The sequence below is a fragment of the Artemia franciscana genome, chromosome 21, assembly GCF_032884065.1.
Source record: "Artemia franciscana chromosome 21, ASM3288406v1, whole genome shotgun sequence".
Classification (NCBI taxonomy): Eukaryota; Metazoa; Arthropoda; class Branchiopoda; order Anostraca; family Artemiidae; genus Artemia; species Artemia franciscana.
Genome location: NC_088883.1, coordinates 13,560,623 through 13,578,103, shown reverse-complemented (window position 1 = coordinate 13,578,103; position 17,481 = coordinate 13,560,623). Strand labels below are relative to the sequence as shown.

At 34.9% G+C, this 17,481-nt stretch overlaps 1 pseudogene; it reads left to right on the top strand.

The window, feature by feature from the left end:
* The first annotated feature begins 206 nt into the window (after window positions 1-206).
* The window catches only part of LOC136040656 (inactive selenide, water dikinase-like protein), a 44,140-nt pseudogene continuing 26,865 nt past the window's right edge, over window positions 207-17,481 (top strand).

Below are 17,481 nucleotides of genomic sequence, written 5' to 3'. Positions count from 1 at the left end.
AAATTTGTACTGTTCTGTGACGTCAAAGTGAATTACTTCATCACTATTGTGATTTATTCAGGACTACCAATTATTCATAGACCAATCTACACTTTTAAAGAAAATTTTACGTAGACACTCACCTAACGGTTTCTGTGAAGTCAATTATTTTTACATACTCTATATTTTATTTTAGTGTCAATATTATAGATAGCGCGACCTATTAAATTTAGTTCTTAGCCAATGAAATCCGGAATACGCAAAAGCTACAGCATCACATTTATATAACCGCCATTTTGTCTAAGAAGCGTGACTCCTGTGGACGTTGCTAAAATAAACTGTAAGGGGTTTTTCATTTTCATTAGTTGTTATAGCTTTTGAGCATTGAAAATAAAGGATTTGTAGTCCAAAATATTAGTTTCCAATGGAAGTTGGTATTTTTCCTTGTTGCCTCGTATTAGCATAGACTCTTGTAGGCTACTGCGTTTCCTTTGATAAACTGCTTATTCTAGCTTTGCTTGACTTTATTGGGACTAGAATGTGCTGTTTAGGACCACTTGCCATAGTGCTAAAACTAGACAATGCTAGAAAGTAGAATGAAACTAAAACTATAGGACCACTTGACAAGGGGCTTTTTGTTACCTTGGAAATGGATGAGCTAGAGAAACAAAACTTTTCAGAATAGGTAAATATATAGCCCACTACCTCTATACCTAAGGTAGGCTAGGGACAAGAAATAATATAGGCTAAATATGATAATATAAGGGCAAGAAAAAAAACTGGTGTAATAATAGGCTAGTTTCACTTACAAATCCAATTTAAAGTCCCAAATGGATAACTAAATCCTTACTTCTGGCATAGAAGATGGGTTAAGAAAAGTGGTTTAAAACATACCAACCAAACATTTATAAACTATTTGTTTCTAGGCTGTAGAGCCTATTCAAAAGACAATCCCCAGTCTAGTCTATTCAAATAGCCTATAGCAACTCTATTTCACAGGATTTAGATTAGGTCTGTCATAAAACTGACTTGTGTGTAATTAGAATATGTTGTTCTCACTTTAAGTTCCTGTGTCCCAGATTGGGTGATATTTCTGAGATTTGGCCAGTAGTAGCTCTGGTGTTGTCTATTGATATAGGCTATTTATAATTGTATAATGTTAAAATGTTCAAGTTAATCTCATACTTATTATGGATGTTTTCACACATTCAATTGTGAAACAATATGCATTCTCTAGGTGGTATGATAGGGATTTTGCAATGATTTAATAGCTGAAGAGGTGATTAGCTGTCTGAGGACTTGATACCTTACTTCACAGAATGCACCAAGCCAGGGAAATTGTTCTGACATTTGTAACTGTTCTAAATTGCTAAGCCTAACAAAAGATTTCAAAAAATATAGAAAAATATGACTTGAGTTTGAAAAAAGTTGATGTGTTGAGGCATATGAGCCTAATCATTATCATAGTTATTTATTTAAAACCTGTCTTTGTACAAAAGAAAAGGACAGAGCATTACAAAGAGAGAAAAAAAGCAAAATAGTGCTATACAACTATGTCAAGGTAACTATAGTTGAAGAGGTCTTAAAATATTGTGGTTATGTTTCTCCATAAGTTTGGAAACTGTTCTGGAAGAATCTGCTATGTGGAGACTGTTGATATGTTTTAAGTTGTTTGTCCAAGTTGAATATCTCAGTAGGTATTTTGCAGAACAGAAAAAAGTACAGTAGATTTTCAACTTAACAACATTTTTAAGAACCTTTGAGAAGAGTGCACTGTAGAGGATATAAGGGGAGCAACAGTGCTGTACAGCATTGCAAGATAACAGTGATTTAAACCAAACTTAGCAGAGCTAAATTAGCCTACATAATTTATTCCAAAGTTATGATATTTAGGCTATGGTAGACCTGTCTCCATTGCAATTTGACACATCTTCAAAATAAGAAAAGGGTCAAGATACAAGCTTGAAAAGACCTTCCTGAAGAATAATGTGAACTGTGATTTCAAGACAGAAATTTGGGTAAATGTATCACAGTTCATATAATTGACTAATTAACAAAGTGAACATGCCACTCAATGCCTTTTTTATGCTCATTATTAATATAATAATTACTTCTATCACAAATTCAAATTTAAGCACATTTTGACCTAACCTTACAATAAATAATTTTGGCACTGAAAAAATGTAGTATTATTTTGTCAAAAACAACCAAAAAGGCATAATAACATGCTGCTCACCTATGGGTACCTTCAGCAAGTGGATCAGAAGCTGTTCACTTTCTCTCCCCACCAAAAGCAAACACAAGGACTTTCCAAAAAGCTGTTCAAATCCAGTGTTAACACCAAAGTCTGACTAGATTTTTTCAGCCAGTGAGTGGTGAATGATTGGAACCATCTAAGCCAAGAGACAGTCTCTGCAACCTTGCCCAAGGAATTCAAAAAGAGGCTTGACAAGGAATAGGAGGCCAAACCATGGAGATTCCAGTGGGAAAACCCCTCCCAGCCCTCACTACCATAACAGTTGTGGAAGACAATAGAGAGTTAGCTTGGAGGATGATGCAGCTTGTCATACCCAACCATCTCACGCACTCTATCTGAAGTTGCTATTGTGTGGTGGTGCCAACTCTAAATTGCAGGAGAATGGTCCTTGAACCATACCTACCATGTGATCACCATTACTGAGTGGGCTTAAATTGCATCTCTCCAGCACTCTCTAGTCCCTATGGTATGTTGCTTGACCTTAGCACAGCGACCAGATCTATTGCCATCATCAACTACAGAGCATCACAGTTTTTGCAACTAATTTGCTCCAAAGTGTGAATTACGGTAAGAAAATTGACTGAGAAAACATAGTATTATTTTGTTAAAAACAACCAATAACTCATATTTTGATAGAAAATTGGCCATTTTTAAGAACTCAAGAAGTGCTTAAATTCAAATTTTGATAGAAGCAATTATTATATTCATAAAGAGCATAAAAAAGGCATCAAGTGGTGTATTCACTTTATTGGTAGCCTAAGTCAATTATGTGAACTGTGATATGTTTATTTAAATTCTTTTCTCCTAACACAGTTCCATTATATTTCCTAATATAAGATGTAGAATTTTACTGTCATGAGTAGAGGGTTACCAGACATCCTCCTTTTACACAAATTTGGATATCTCCTGCTTTTTGTTTAGCCAATGCAAGATACATAACCATGATTCTCAAATAGACCATTAAATGATGATGAACAAAATAAAATTTCTCTTGACTATTGGATTACTTTGGTCTCCTTTCTTTAAATCTGGATCTCACTTTGGTTAACATTGCTTCACTCAATCACATTCAGTAATCATGAACCAGCTTTAGGATTTGTATATTGTAACTATCATTTGCAAATCCTCACAGGATCAAGTTTGTACTCAACTGTTTTCCTCATTCATGAATGAATGTGCTGATTTCATGTTTTTGGATAGTTTACTGATTAGAATTTATGAGGAGATTTTCCAGACTTTCTTCCTTGTCACAAAACTCACTGTTATTTGCCCTGTATATTTTTAAATCTACATGTTCTGATCTAAGACAAAATATTAATCTTCCCTTCCCTCTTCCCTGCTTGTTCTTGGCACATATATCTCAGACTTTCTTGCTTCTTTTTGGGAACCAATTTTCAGATAGCTGTCTACTCTCCTTAAAATCATACTCTCTCATGGATAGTACCAATTCGTATCTATATGCATTACATATGAAGAATTTGAACCACTAGTAAATACATTTATCATTTCACATGCCTTTTTAGCAGCTGTATCAGCACTCACATCTGCTTGAAACAAATGTCATTAGCATAAATGATGTTATTTTAAGTAGCATGTTACAATATCTCTTGAGACTTTCCTATTAAAATCATAATTGGTGAGCTCCTCCAAAGCACTTTTTGGATCTGAACATGTTAAAAAAAATTATGTTATGAAACTAGATTTCAATCTTCTTAAACAAGCAGCCTTGATAATTTCAATATTTAGTTTCAAATTCTTTGCTAGTCACAGCCAGAAACTTCATTTCAGTTAAAATCTATCTGTTGAATGCAAAATATAATTAATTTTTTGTAAAGCTATTAGTATGGTTGTTGTTTTGTGTTCAGAAAAATTTAGATCAATATTAGCTGACACTGACACTTGAGGTACTTCTCTTTGTTTTTTGACTAGAACTATTGACACTGTGTTTCTTATTCCTACTGTCAAAACTGGGTCTTCAAGGTAATTCTCACTTAGCAGCAGCATATTTCCCCTTATACCTGCTTAAATTATTTCTGACAATATTTCATGATTGTCAATGAAATTAAGTGCACCATTGCCATAAAGGGAATTTCTCCATTGTATATCTTTAATATTCCTTTTTCTGATTCACAGTTCAGTCTTCATAAAAAAAGGCATTTGTATACTTGTCCCTAAAACTCATAGTAGTATCATGAACTGGTGCTTTTCCAGTTTTGAATTGTCTTTTGCTGATTCTGGGACCATATTTGCTGACCACTTTTCCATAAACTTAAAAAAAAATCCATCAGTCCAAATCAAATTGATAATAACTAGCCACACTGTAATTTGCTGCTTTGGCAAAGCTTTAACAAGCTGTGGATAAGTCATATTTTCCCCTGGTGAGATTATAGGAAGATTGCTTATCACACTATCAATTTCAGCATGGTTAAGCAGTTATTATATGGACTTATAAGTTTTGCTTTGTCATTCATTTAAGTTTACCTGTCATACTAGCAACTATTATAATTGCATCATTATTTCCTATTATCTTTTGTAGATAATAGGCACTTGCATTAGCTTTATCTTGATTTGTTCCTAGTACTTGTGGCCTGAATCAGGGTGTGGGGTCAGGAAATAACCAAGTTGACAGCCTGGAGCTGCTGTAACAGCAAGCTCTTTGCTCACATAATTGCTTCTATGTAGTACAATTGGAAGATAACATAGAATGATTCCATCTTCTTCTGGAGCCCAGCTGCCTATGCCTGTGCTTTTCTATTGGCTCCCTCACTTAGATAACAATGAAGACCACACTGCCTTTCCATCATAAACAGCAACTAGAAGAACAATAGGAAGTTCAACTAGGATTTGTTGAACTTTGCTGAAGTAAGGATGCTGGAACTGTTTGAAAAAAACAAAATTAGTTTTAATGGTTGTATGTTCTTGTGAGTCTCTTTTCTTTTATTCATTTATGTTTTGCTGAGGATGGACATAGGGTCAAAATATTCATTCAAATATAGAATTCCACTGTCTTGCAAAAATAATTCCTTATTGTTCTTCTTGTTGCTAATTTCCCTAGCTTACAGCAGACAGTGCAACCAAAGTCTATTCGTATTGGAGTCTCACCTTTGATACAGATTGGTTGCAGCTTTCTTGGCCTCAACAAACAACTCATACTGAGTGCTGTTGAGAATGAATGTGTATAGAGGCTGGAATAGTGAGAAAAAAGAACCAACAGTGCCAACAGTGCCAACAGATTCAACACAGCTCACAATGACTAAATTTAGCTCATGTGCATGGTAATCAATATAGATTGTCTGTGGCGATTTCGCTCTCAAACAAGTTTTAACAACAGAAAAGGGTCTACTCATTGTACTTGCTCTGTTGCTATGTCATCAGGTTAGACTCAGTTGAGTCCAATGCTTGTCACTGTGTCATGAATGAAATTTGCTAGACTTTCAGTATGCATGCTCTTCATGTTATAGCATCTGGTTGGTTTTTCTTTTACTTTTTCTCTGTTGAAGTACATTAGAAGAATGGTGAACTGTTCTTTCTTTGAGTTATTCTTTGTTTTGTTAACCAAAACAGCAAAGTATTTGTCACTTTTTACTCCTTGCACTATTGTGTGCTGAAGCTCAGAGCTAGGTATGAAAAAAGTTCCAAAGCTGCCAGTTGTGGAATTTGACAGAATTCCAAAAGCTGCCGACATTTAAGCAGCATAACTTGTGTTTTGACAGCTTTTCTTTGAGCAAAAAGTATTTTATATGTAAAAGTGGTATTTTTAGACAAAAACTGCAAACAAATTTCACTAAGCCATGAAAACTGCCAAGGAGCATTGCTACTATGCTACCCCACTTTTTTATTGTGGCCTGGAGCCAATCACCAAAGTAAAATTGTCCTGGTATTCCTAGGATGTGTAGTGACAGTACCATCTCTGCTGTTTGTTGAAGAGCATAAGGGAGTACTTTATAAGAAGATTGCACATCTTGACAAAATTTCCTTTGTTTGTTGAGGATTTTGTTTCATTGTCCCCCCCCCCTAAAGGCACTCCAATAGAGCTGTGACTTTTAATAAAGCTTTTATGTGCTCTCTGTTCTCCTTGATTTCCTTGTTTCTCTCTGTCACTAAAACAGACACATTGGTTGCATCTCCTTCGTTTGTATGGTTTTGAACTTCATCCATGAAACTGCACTGTCTTTGTGGTGGTCACTTCATGTATGCTACTTGAGAAAGTTAGAGATGTCTTTCCATCTTCTCACTAAGCTGTTTTTCAGAAAAACAGAACAAAAACATGTTTGTCAAAAATAGGTGACCTGTTTCTACTTTCTGTTCTGTTCTTCTTTTTTTTTTTACAGAAAACAGCTGTTTAAAAAAAAAATGTTTCAACATATGTATTTTTTTATCTTTGTCTTTTTTAAGATGTTGCACCCTTCCGTCTATACTGGGCAAGTTATACACTGTAATTCCCAAGCTTGCATAAAGAAACCACTTTGAAACCATCACAAATCTACAAATCCATCATATTTGTAATCAACTACATGTGCATACAATATGACCTCAACTACACAAGCAGTTCTAAAACCTATATGAGGACCTGGCATAGTACGATTTTGTTCTTGCCAACTCAAGATGTTGAACAACAGAGCATGAAATAAAAGGAACAAACTTTCCTTTGAAATTTAAAATAAACGAAGTTTTTTAACTGGAAATAAGGAGCAACAATTAAACTTAAAACAAATAGAAAATTATTCCATGTATGATAGGGACTGCCTCCTCTTGAACGCCTTGCTCTTTACACTTAAGTTTTCTTTATAACTGAAGAGGCAATCTTCAGTTAAAAAAAACCTATTTTTTTTATTTGATTTCTGTAAGTTCTTTTTTTAACTTATACAGGTTCGAATTTGGCACACCGTACATGAACTATTAAAACAGAGTTTGCATACTAATTTTGGCTAAGTGTCCCCCCATGTAAAATTTTCTTTAGAAAGTTCACCTCCAGAATTTACCTTCCCAATGTGAAAATCTCCCCATATATTACCAAAAATATTTATAATATGTATAAGGAGGGTGCCCCCTCCTCAATATCTTGGTCCTCATATTAAAGTTTGATTTGAATAGAATAATAAGAACCTTTCTTAAAAATGCACACAAACTTTAGAATTGAAAATATTTTCAACTATATGTAGAATGTTGAAATGTTCCAAGAGGACGTTAAAAATAATATTTACTATTCTTAAGTAGCGCATTGCTAAAAAAAAACAAGCCAATAATCTGAAGAAAGACAAAACAAGTAATTTTTAAATATTGCCAGGAAATATTTTGTGTAGAATGGTTTTCTATAAAAACACATTTGTTAAAATTTTCAGTTACTATAGGCCAAGATTTGCTCTTTACTAGGTTGTAGCCACTTATGCATCCATGGTGTCTAAAATTCGTTGAATAAAAACTCTGATAAACCACTAGAGCCACTTTTCTCCCAACTTGTTCTATAAAGCCCTCCTCGTTTCTTTGCAAACTGCCCAACCTTACTTATTTTGTTCTAAGATCTAAGGTAACAGTACTGCGAGCTTCTGGCTGTTTTGGACCAGCTTTAAAATTAATATTGAGCTACACGTTCTCAATCTACCGAGGATGTCTTGTAGTTCGACTAGAGCTTCTTTTTTGCTGAAAAAGCATCAGTTAAGATGAAGTAAAAACTATGTCTCCAGTGCTGCCTTCATATCAAATGTAGTTTCAGCCAACCCATCACATTTACCTTCGTCATCCAACTTGTCAGAGTCATCCATATCAGACGCAGTATTAGCAACATTCTCATTTATGACATCAGGTTGATATCTGCATCAGTCTCTTGCTCTCTACTTGAGCTTTCTTTCAGTTCATCATCATTGTCATCAGATTCACTTGCAACAACTTGCTCTACATCAATTTCTCTCCTGAACTTGAAAGCATTGGTTACACAAAGGTGAAGGAGGTGACCAAAGCATGAAGACCTTTCAATCCCCCAGGGTAGCAACCTTTAACAATAGCATAAACGCAAGCACTTGGCTAAATAAAATAAATAAAAAAGTAGAAACGGAAAAAAAACAGGTTAACAAAAAAAAGAACAGAAACTAACAGGTCTGACAAAACCTGTTAGCTTGAGTTTTTTTTTTTTTTTTTTTTTTACAAACAGAAGTTAGATACTAACAGAAACAGTGCTAATGCTTCTCACGTCAACGTCTATGAAAGTACTAGATCTGTACCTCTGTCCAGGAAGAGTAAACATGCCATCAAAAAGTAAATTGTCCTAGACGGAGTACTCCAACCACAGGTGCTTTTCATAATATGAAGCATTGAATGACTGTTTTGGCTTGTTGTTTGCTGTCATTTGTGGAGAAGATTGCAATAGCTTTGGATGATAGAGGACAGAGAAATGTCTGTAGGGTCGCTGAACTGGCAATGCTCTTCATCTTGTGGTGTATCTTGCCAAAATTGAGGCCACAACAGACCTGTAGCAGGTGTAGTGGTTCCTCAGGATGTCTTGCTCAATCTGAGGGACTACTTCATTCAAAAAAGACTAAACATCAGCAATGGTTTATTCAGATGCTAAATTACACACTTGAAAGAAACTATACACATTAGTTTGACTTCTAACAGGTGTAACGCTCCTACTAGTTTCGCCTACCTATTTTTCAAATCCATTTTGTGATTTTTCGGAGGTCTAAGGGCAATATTAGAAAGTGATGGCAATGAAAGCAGTGACATGGGTGTCACCGTCTTTGTATAGCCTTACCTTGCATTCACATAGCCATCACAACATCATTGCTGTCACCTTGTCGCAGTTTTAAATCGCCAAACTGTCCTCAAAGTCCAATAACTTATGGGGTAGGAAGCACTTTAGACAATTACTAGGTCGGTTAGGGCCCATTCAGACACAAAGAAATTTCCACCCATAATCCCAGTATTGAGCTATGGAATTCTGTTCAGACGCTAAAAGCAAGAAACTTCAAGTCAATGATCTTATGTATAAGCCATTTAGAAAGATTCTGGCAGTCTTCTCTTCAAAATCTTGCTTCATAACCATTGTAGTATTATTACATCCATGATTCAGGTATGAGATACTCTCACTAAGTTTTTTTTGACATATCTGCATAGCCTGTGTAGGTTATCTGGGCTCTCCTAAAACCTATGTGGTATTTCTCTGTAACCTGTAGAATTTCTCTAATCTGGGTTCACACTGGGCAAATGAATGATGTAGAAGGATGATTGTTCTCGCAATTAACACATATATATAATTTGGGTCTCAGTTCATTATCTTAGTTTTTGAGTGGGTACTTATTGGGTGAGTAATTTCCTGGTCATGTTTTGTATGTGTGAACCTGGTTTCTAAAAAAAAAAAATATTGTTCATGGCCCTACTTCTGGCATTTATGACACTTTAATAATCTTCTGTTATACATCTGGACTTCCCTTTGTCTTCCACAAAACCACATGCTTTGAGAATAACAATCACTTTCCATAACCACCATTACTGTGTAAGTGTCAGATAGCTTTTCTATTTCTTTCTTTTGGTATTTTTGCTGGTAACCTATTTTGCTGTGGTTCAATACACTCATTGCACTACAAAATCTCTTCATCTGTCATAGTCAGTAGATTGATTTATAATCCTGCTGCTCAATTTGTGCTTAACACTTCTAATAACCTTTTACTCCATTAACAACGTTCATTTGTCCAAGACTTTTCATCCAAAACATATTCCAGTCATTTTATCTCTTACTCATTAGTTCAAATTCAAATTTGCTAGGTTTCAATAGTTCTTTCCAACATTTCACTATTTCATAGTCATCAAGTATATATTTGTCTTGTTCACTTACCGGAACTTCATTCAATGAAGATAATAGTTCACTCTAAGGTATATCAATGGCTTGATTTTGGATCGACGCTTCCTGGAATGGAAGTGACTGGCTAGGGTATTGACAGATTTTGTTTCTTTATCACTCTCTGATGGTAGAGGTGGGTAACTTCATTCCTCATTTAACAGAGTACCTATTTGCTAAATATATAGGCTGTATCCCAGGCAAGTTATGATTTGGTGAATAAAATTACTTCCTACTTACTGAACAGGTGCTGTTTGCACCTGCTGAACAATTTCTTTTTAACCATGGAATGCATTTGGGCTGTATTCACCCTGTTGTCAGCCTACTAGCACTTCTTGGGACCATGGCAGATCATGCGGTTCTGACTTGACTATTATTTGCTCGAAAAAACTGTGGAGTCTTTTGCAAAAGCGATTGTCCTGGACCATTTTCACCTGCACTTTGACCCCATTGGAGGCCTGGTTTGTTGTTCATTATTTTCTACTCACAAAGTCTAATTTCAAAAAGGTCACCTTAAAAACTTTTCAATTGTCTCTCTGGTCCTCCAGTTTCTTACCAGTCGCCAAGTTCTTAGATCTTACTGTTTAATCTTTTCTTCCTTTTCTCTCCAGGCCACTAAATAGTAGTAAAAATGTATATTATGGTATACTACCATTTTTCAGTGTAAAAAAAAAATGTATACAGGCAACGATTTTTGGAAACAATCGTTTTTTCCTTCCCAATCCCTTAAAATTTTTCATAAATGGTATACTGACTGAAATTAAATACCCCTGAAGGTTTGAAGCCTTGAGCACTAGTAGGAGGAGTTTGAAAATGCAATTTTATGTTGGCAAATTAGTTGATAATGAGTATTTAGAGAAAAAAAGAAGTAAATCTTAGAGTATTTATTGCCATGTATCAAATGCTACATACTGCAGCAGAAAAAATGCAATAATAATTTGTATATCAGGGGACCAAATGTACAATTATTGTTTGTTTAGCCTAAGAAAAAAGAAAAAAAATTGTAGTAGGATATTTGTTCGCTTTCTGGTGTGAAAAAGACGATCTAGATAGATCACGACTTCAGGAAAATTCATTTAGGTCCTTAATTTTTGGAAGAAAAAAAAATTTGCATGAATGGTATCACAAGTAACCAGGTATTCAATACCCCAATTATTTTACTTTCTAGTGCAAATAAAATGAAACTAAAGTTGTTTTGGAAGATATAAAAAATTGTCTTTCTTTTCGCTACGCAAAGCTTGGTCCCGTGATACTTTATTATTAATGAAATGAAAATATAAATAGAAATTTTAATTAACACTGGACAAGTAGTAAAAAAATGTATGTATTTAGTCTACAAATAAAATGTCTAAAGTACAGCTGGACTGTATGAACTTTCAGATCTAACGAATCCTTTCCAGTGGAAGAGGGTTTTCACCTTTTGTCTTCAAGAAATGTACTTGAAAAGGTGATCATGTCTTAAACCAAACTGTGTTTGTGTTAAGGGCTAGTGTTCTAGATATGTGTTCAAGGATCTGGGCGTGATTTAACCTTTGTAGATTATTTCTTTAGCAATGTGCATTTAATTTATTTACCTATTTTTTCAGTTAATACATAGGTTATTCTTTCTTTCTTGATATAATGAATAAGAAATACCCTCTTTCTATTAGTTCATAATATTTGGTTTGTATTTTAGACTAGATTGGAGAAAAAATGATGAACCAAGCTGGACACCACATCATTCCTGGTCACATGGAGACTGTCCATCTTGAATTGTCTGACAATACTAATGCTTTACAGCTTAGGAGACCATTTGATCCAGCTGCTCATGACCTGGAAAGCACTTTTCGACTCACCCGTTTTGCAGATTTAAAAGGATGAGGGTGCAAGGTCCCCCAGGAAGTTTTACTTAAACTCCTGGAGGGCCTGGGTGAGGACACTAGTGCTCAGGATGAGCAGTTGCAGTATCTCCATCCGCATATGCCAATTACTCGCATTGGTAAGTTGAATTTCAGTTCTTTGAAACAATGACAAAAAAGATATATTTTTATTTTAATTTAATATTGTATTTTGGATGGAGGACAAATGGGTGTTTACTGTACCTAGTGAAAAAATAGTTACAAAATGATTCTGATATGAACTGTTATTTGTAAAAATCGTCTATCTCTCAAAATAAATAGAAGAGAAGAATATTTATCGTTTATTTTGATTTTATTTTAATTATTCACTTTTAAGAATTCTGTTTTTAGTTAATCTCAAAACCTTTCTACAGAAACATAGGAAGGATGAACGCAACTTAAGAAAAAAGAAAAAGATGGTTCTATTTTTGTGAAAGATCTGTATTTGAGTACTTAGTTGTCTGAATTGGTCAATCATAATAAAAGAAAAGTAAATTCGAATATAAATTGTGGGGTATTATGTGACCTGCTGTAAAACTTAATGTTATTGTATAATTTGTGTCTTTAGAAGTTTTCTTGTCTAAGTAACAATTTTGCAACCAATCATATAGAGATGTTAGTAAAAATATTCAAATAATGAGTGCTGAAACTTGATGGGGATTTCTTACAAAGACAAGGGACTCGGAACTATTTGTCAAATTGAATGGTGTTAATTATTGGTGAAGGTGGGCTGCAAAATGCTCTTTTTAGATCTGGGGGGTTAATTTGGTCGTATTTCAGTAAGAGTATCAAAAAGCGAATTTCCAAAGTAATATCAAAAAGGCATTTTTCAAAATGTTGGTGCATAGTCCCTCCCCCTCCCAGTTGAAGTCACTGGCAACATCATTCTCAAAATGCTAAAATAGCAATAATTTATTTGTTTAATAACTTGCATCCAGTTATTTATTGCTTGAATTAAATCATAGGAGTTTTTGTCCAGGGGGGGGGGGGTACTTTGGTACTCAAAAAAGAATTTGAACTTTTTATTGTTCTCTATGGATTTATTTTTGCATAGAATTAGAAACGAGTATGATTACTTTGGATATCAATTAAAATTGTTTTTTTTTTCATTATTGTATACAAAAGTTGGATTCATGGCAATGCTGTTGACAGTACTGAGGGGTGTTTAAATATTTGTCCCATTACTTCTCTTTTGCTTGCTATATACTCGTGTAAGTTGGATTAAACGTTAAAGATAGTATGGTTTCAGAACCAGTTATTTATCCTCGTATTGAAAATTTGTTTGATAGTCTAAGCTATTGCAAATATTTTTGTCCCAACTATGATCAGTCTCTTCTTCCTCTTATTAAGTACATATACGTCTGCCCAGAAGTGGCATCTTTTTCACTTGCTCACTTTTTTTCGAAAAACTTGCAATTTGCCGTTGTGTTTTGGGACAAACAGTAAGCATGATATTCTTTATTTTCAGCGCGATTTTGTTTACTTTCTTGTGTAATAAAACAAAATATTTTGAACTAATTTCTTGTTAACATATAAGCACAGTTCGATAAAGTAAAAATGTTGAAAATATTAAAATGAATATGTAAACGTGTAAACAATAAGAACACCAGATCCTTCTGAAACACAGTTTAGCCAATTTTATGGCTCAAATACGATATCTTCCTATTTTGGTTCTCTAAGGCAAAAATAATAAATATTTGAAGTTAGGCTTTGCTTGTGTAATCCCTCTTGAGATACATAAAGTGAGCTATGAAATTCCAAATTTCTAAATTGCCTTTAAGCTTGAACAATATTGTAATTATGTTTGTTTTTATTGTAGGTATTGGGATGGATGCGTCTGTTACTCCATTGAGACATGGTGGTTTGTCGTTGGTACAGACAACAGATTTCTTTTACCCGCTTGTTGAAGATCCTTATATGCAAGGTTTTTGTTTTTTACGTTTAATAGTTCATAGTTTATGCAGGAGTGGAAGTGTATGATTTATACAGTAAGAAAGGCGATTTTTTAAAGATGTGGATGTAGTACAAAAGAACTTTACCTAAAAATAGTTGTCTTTTTTACTCTAAGGGGATATTTAGTATAAAATAACATTAAATAAATGATTATTGAATGCTGTTAAAAGTCCTTATGGTTAAGTTTTAGCCTTGGGTAGAGAAATGTTAATAAAAAAGATAGTGGAAACACTAAAGAAAGTAATGAAAATAAAAAAAAAGTTGGAAACAAAAACATTCAACATAAGGAAAACATACAGAAAGAAAAATAGGAACACGAAGGAAATTGCATGGAAATAAATGTGCAAACTAGGAATAGAGAACACAGGATGTAAAATAGAAATAAGACAAACTATAAAGTGGAAGAAAATATGACAATTATAGAATGTGTAACAGCACTACGAACTTATTGGGATAAAAAAAATATCTGTGTTTGTTAAGGAAAGTGACTGTCACACGAGTGGATAGTATTTCTCATGTCTTAGTTATAAAAAAGACCCAATGGCCTATAGTCTTTTTATATGCTAGGATTGGCTCGTTTAAAAAACCTTTTGCAAAAACAAATGCTTACTTCATTATTTTAAAGGTTAAGCTCCTTATGCAGATTTTAAAGGTTGAGCTCCTCCTGAACTTAAATAAGTGTTAGGCAAGAAAGTTTTTATTGGGAAAATATTTTTGGTGGATATGTCACTTTCCACTCCCATTTTCAGTTATGTCATAAAAAACATCTTGGTTTTGTCGCTTCTCCTTCCCGAAATCCCCCTTCGCGCTGAGGTTTGAATTTTGGTCTCAATCCCTTAAAATTGACTCCACAAGCACAATATTACGCTATAAAACATCAGCGTAAAGATCAGGGGTACGGTAAAGGGCAGTCCCACAAGTTTTATAAAAGTGAAGACACAAAAAAGATTCCAAATTAAATTTGCTGCTGTTCGTACCAGGAGTGTATATGTCGTAGTCTTCGAATTCTGGCAAAAGGATGAAGAAACTAAAATACTACTGTGAGAGATTCCGTTATTCGAAGCAAGGTTCTTTAGTCTCAGAAGAAGGTCAAGACACAAGTTGAGAAGATCCATCAAGAGAAAGATGAACCGGTAGAATCTCGAGAACAGACAAGCTGACTAGTTGAATTCAAATCTCGGTTGCAGCATTTTCAGCGAGCTATTTGTTAATTCGGCAGTCCTGGCTAAGTGGTTGGCGCGCTGCTGTGAGAATTCTTTGTCCAAGGGGCGCGGATTCAATCCCAATTGTAACCAGTTATTTGGTTTGGGACGGGGGTCAGTGACGTGACTCTGTAAGATCAGCCAGAGTTGACCAAGCTCTAAATGGGTACTTGGAGAAATCTGGGGAAGGTAATCAGGAAGGGTGTGTGAAAGCACAGGATGTTTGGCCCCCAGTCCCCATTGCACTCCCTGACTGAAGGGCTATGAAACGGAGATCAGTACCAGCGGTTTGGACCTTAAGGGTCTAGTGCCTTCTTACTTACTTACTTTACTACTTTACTTGTTAAGTCGGTTAAATTGTCAGTAACCGACAAGTCGATAACCAAAAATGTAACAACGCACTTAAAAACAAAACAAAATCGTCGATTGAGGAGGATTCGCTGTTTGAACCTGATTCAGGAATGGTAACTACTATTTTGATGAATCTTATTAATAGCCGGAAAAACCCACGAAAATGGTGTCGGATGGAATGAAAAATGCACCATTGGTATAACCATAACCGAAACCTTGGTTGAGAGTTTTTCCCTGCTCCCAATTTTCTTATCAAACAGTTTGTGGTAAAGAACTGTAGTAAGGAGTGACCCGGCTGAATAGTAACCAAAACACTAAAAAACGGAATTTTGATACCAAGAGCTACATCAAAAGAGTCGTATTTTAATGCTGAGTTCAAATATATAAGATTCATCATGTTTAGTTTTACCCATCAAAAGTTACGAGCATCAAAAGTTTACGAAAATTTACCTTGTTTTAGAAAATAGGGGGAAATACCTCCTAAAAGTCATAGAATCTTAACGAAAATCACACCGTCAGATTCAGCGTATCAGAGAACCCTATTGTAGAAGTTTCAAGCTCCTATCTTCAAAAATGTGGAATTTTGAATTTTTTGCCAGAAGGCAGATCACGGATGCGTGTTTATTTGTGTTTGTTTTTTCCCAGGGGTGATCGTATCGACCCAGTGGTACTATGATATTGCGAGAGGGCTCATTCTAACGGAAATGAAAAGTTCTAGTGGCCTTTTTAAGTGACCAAAAAATTGGAGGGCACCCAGGTCCCCTCCCACGCTAATTATTTCCCCAAAGTCACCGGATCAAAATTCTGAGATAGCCATTTTATTCACCATATTCGGAAAACCTTATTACTATGTCTTTGGGGACGACTTACTCCCCCACAGTCCCCGTGGTAGGGTTTACAAGTTACAAACTTTGACCAGTGCATACATATAGTAAAGGTTATTAGGAAGTGTACAGACGTTTTCAGGGGCATCTTTTGGTAGGAGGGAGGGGTTGAGAAGAGGGGGATATGTTGGTGAAACTTTCCATGGAGGAATTTGTCATGGGGGAAGGATATTTCCATGAAGGGAGCGCAGGACAATGCAAAAATAAATATGAAAAAGTTTTTTCAATTGAAAGTAAGGAGCAGCATTAAAACGGACAGAAATTATTAGGCATATGATGGGTTCACCTCCTCTTAATAACTCGCTCTTTACGCTAAAGTATTTTTCGTAATTTTAACTGTTAATTCTACAGCCTTTGTGATTCAAGGGTCATTCTTAAGGAATGGGACAAATTTAAAGCTTTACTGAAAAGAGCGAGGTACTGACGTGGGGGTGAACTCCCTCATATACATAATAAAAGCATGGGAACACAGAAGTTCTTTACGTAAGCTAATTTTGTGAGTTACGCATATCTTTTACTAACATAAACGTTCATAAAAAATTAAAATTTCTTGTTGCCTTTTTAAGTAACCAAGAAATTGGAGGGCAACTGGGCCTCCTCCCTCGCTCCTTTTTTTTCTCAAAATCATCCGATCAAAACTATGAGAAAGCCTTTTAGCCAATAAAATAGATATGTAAATTTCGTTTATTATTCATCTGCGGAGAGCCAGAATCAAAATATGTATTAATTCAAAAACGTTCTGAAATTAAATAAAAAAAAACAAAACAAGTTTTTTAACTGGAAGTAAGGAGTGACATTAAAACTTAAAACGAACAGAAATTATTTCGTATATGAAAGGGGCTGCTCCCTCATTAACGCCTTGCTCTTTACGCTAGCTCTGTCGCTCCTTACTTTCATTAAAAAAAAAAACTTTTTTTAATTTAATCCTGAGCAATAAGGAATTTTTTTTGAACGGGGAGCAGTGATATGTCTCATAAGGAAATATTTGCTGCCTTGGAACACTCCCGAAGTGATGAAGTGTCAGTAAAAATTAAGACTGGAAAAAGAAGAATAAACATAAAAACAAAACATGCCTCCTATCAAAGAGCACAATGGGAACGGGACTCCCTTGTAGATCAACTATTATCTGGAAACGTTCGCTTTAGGT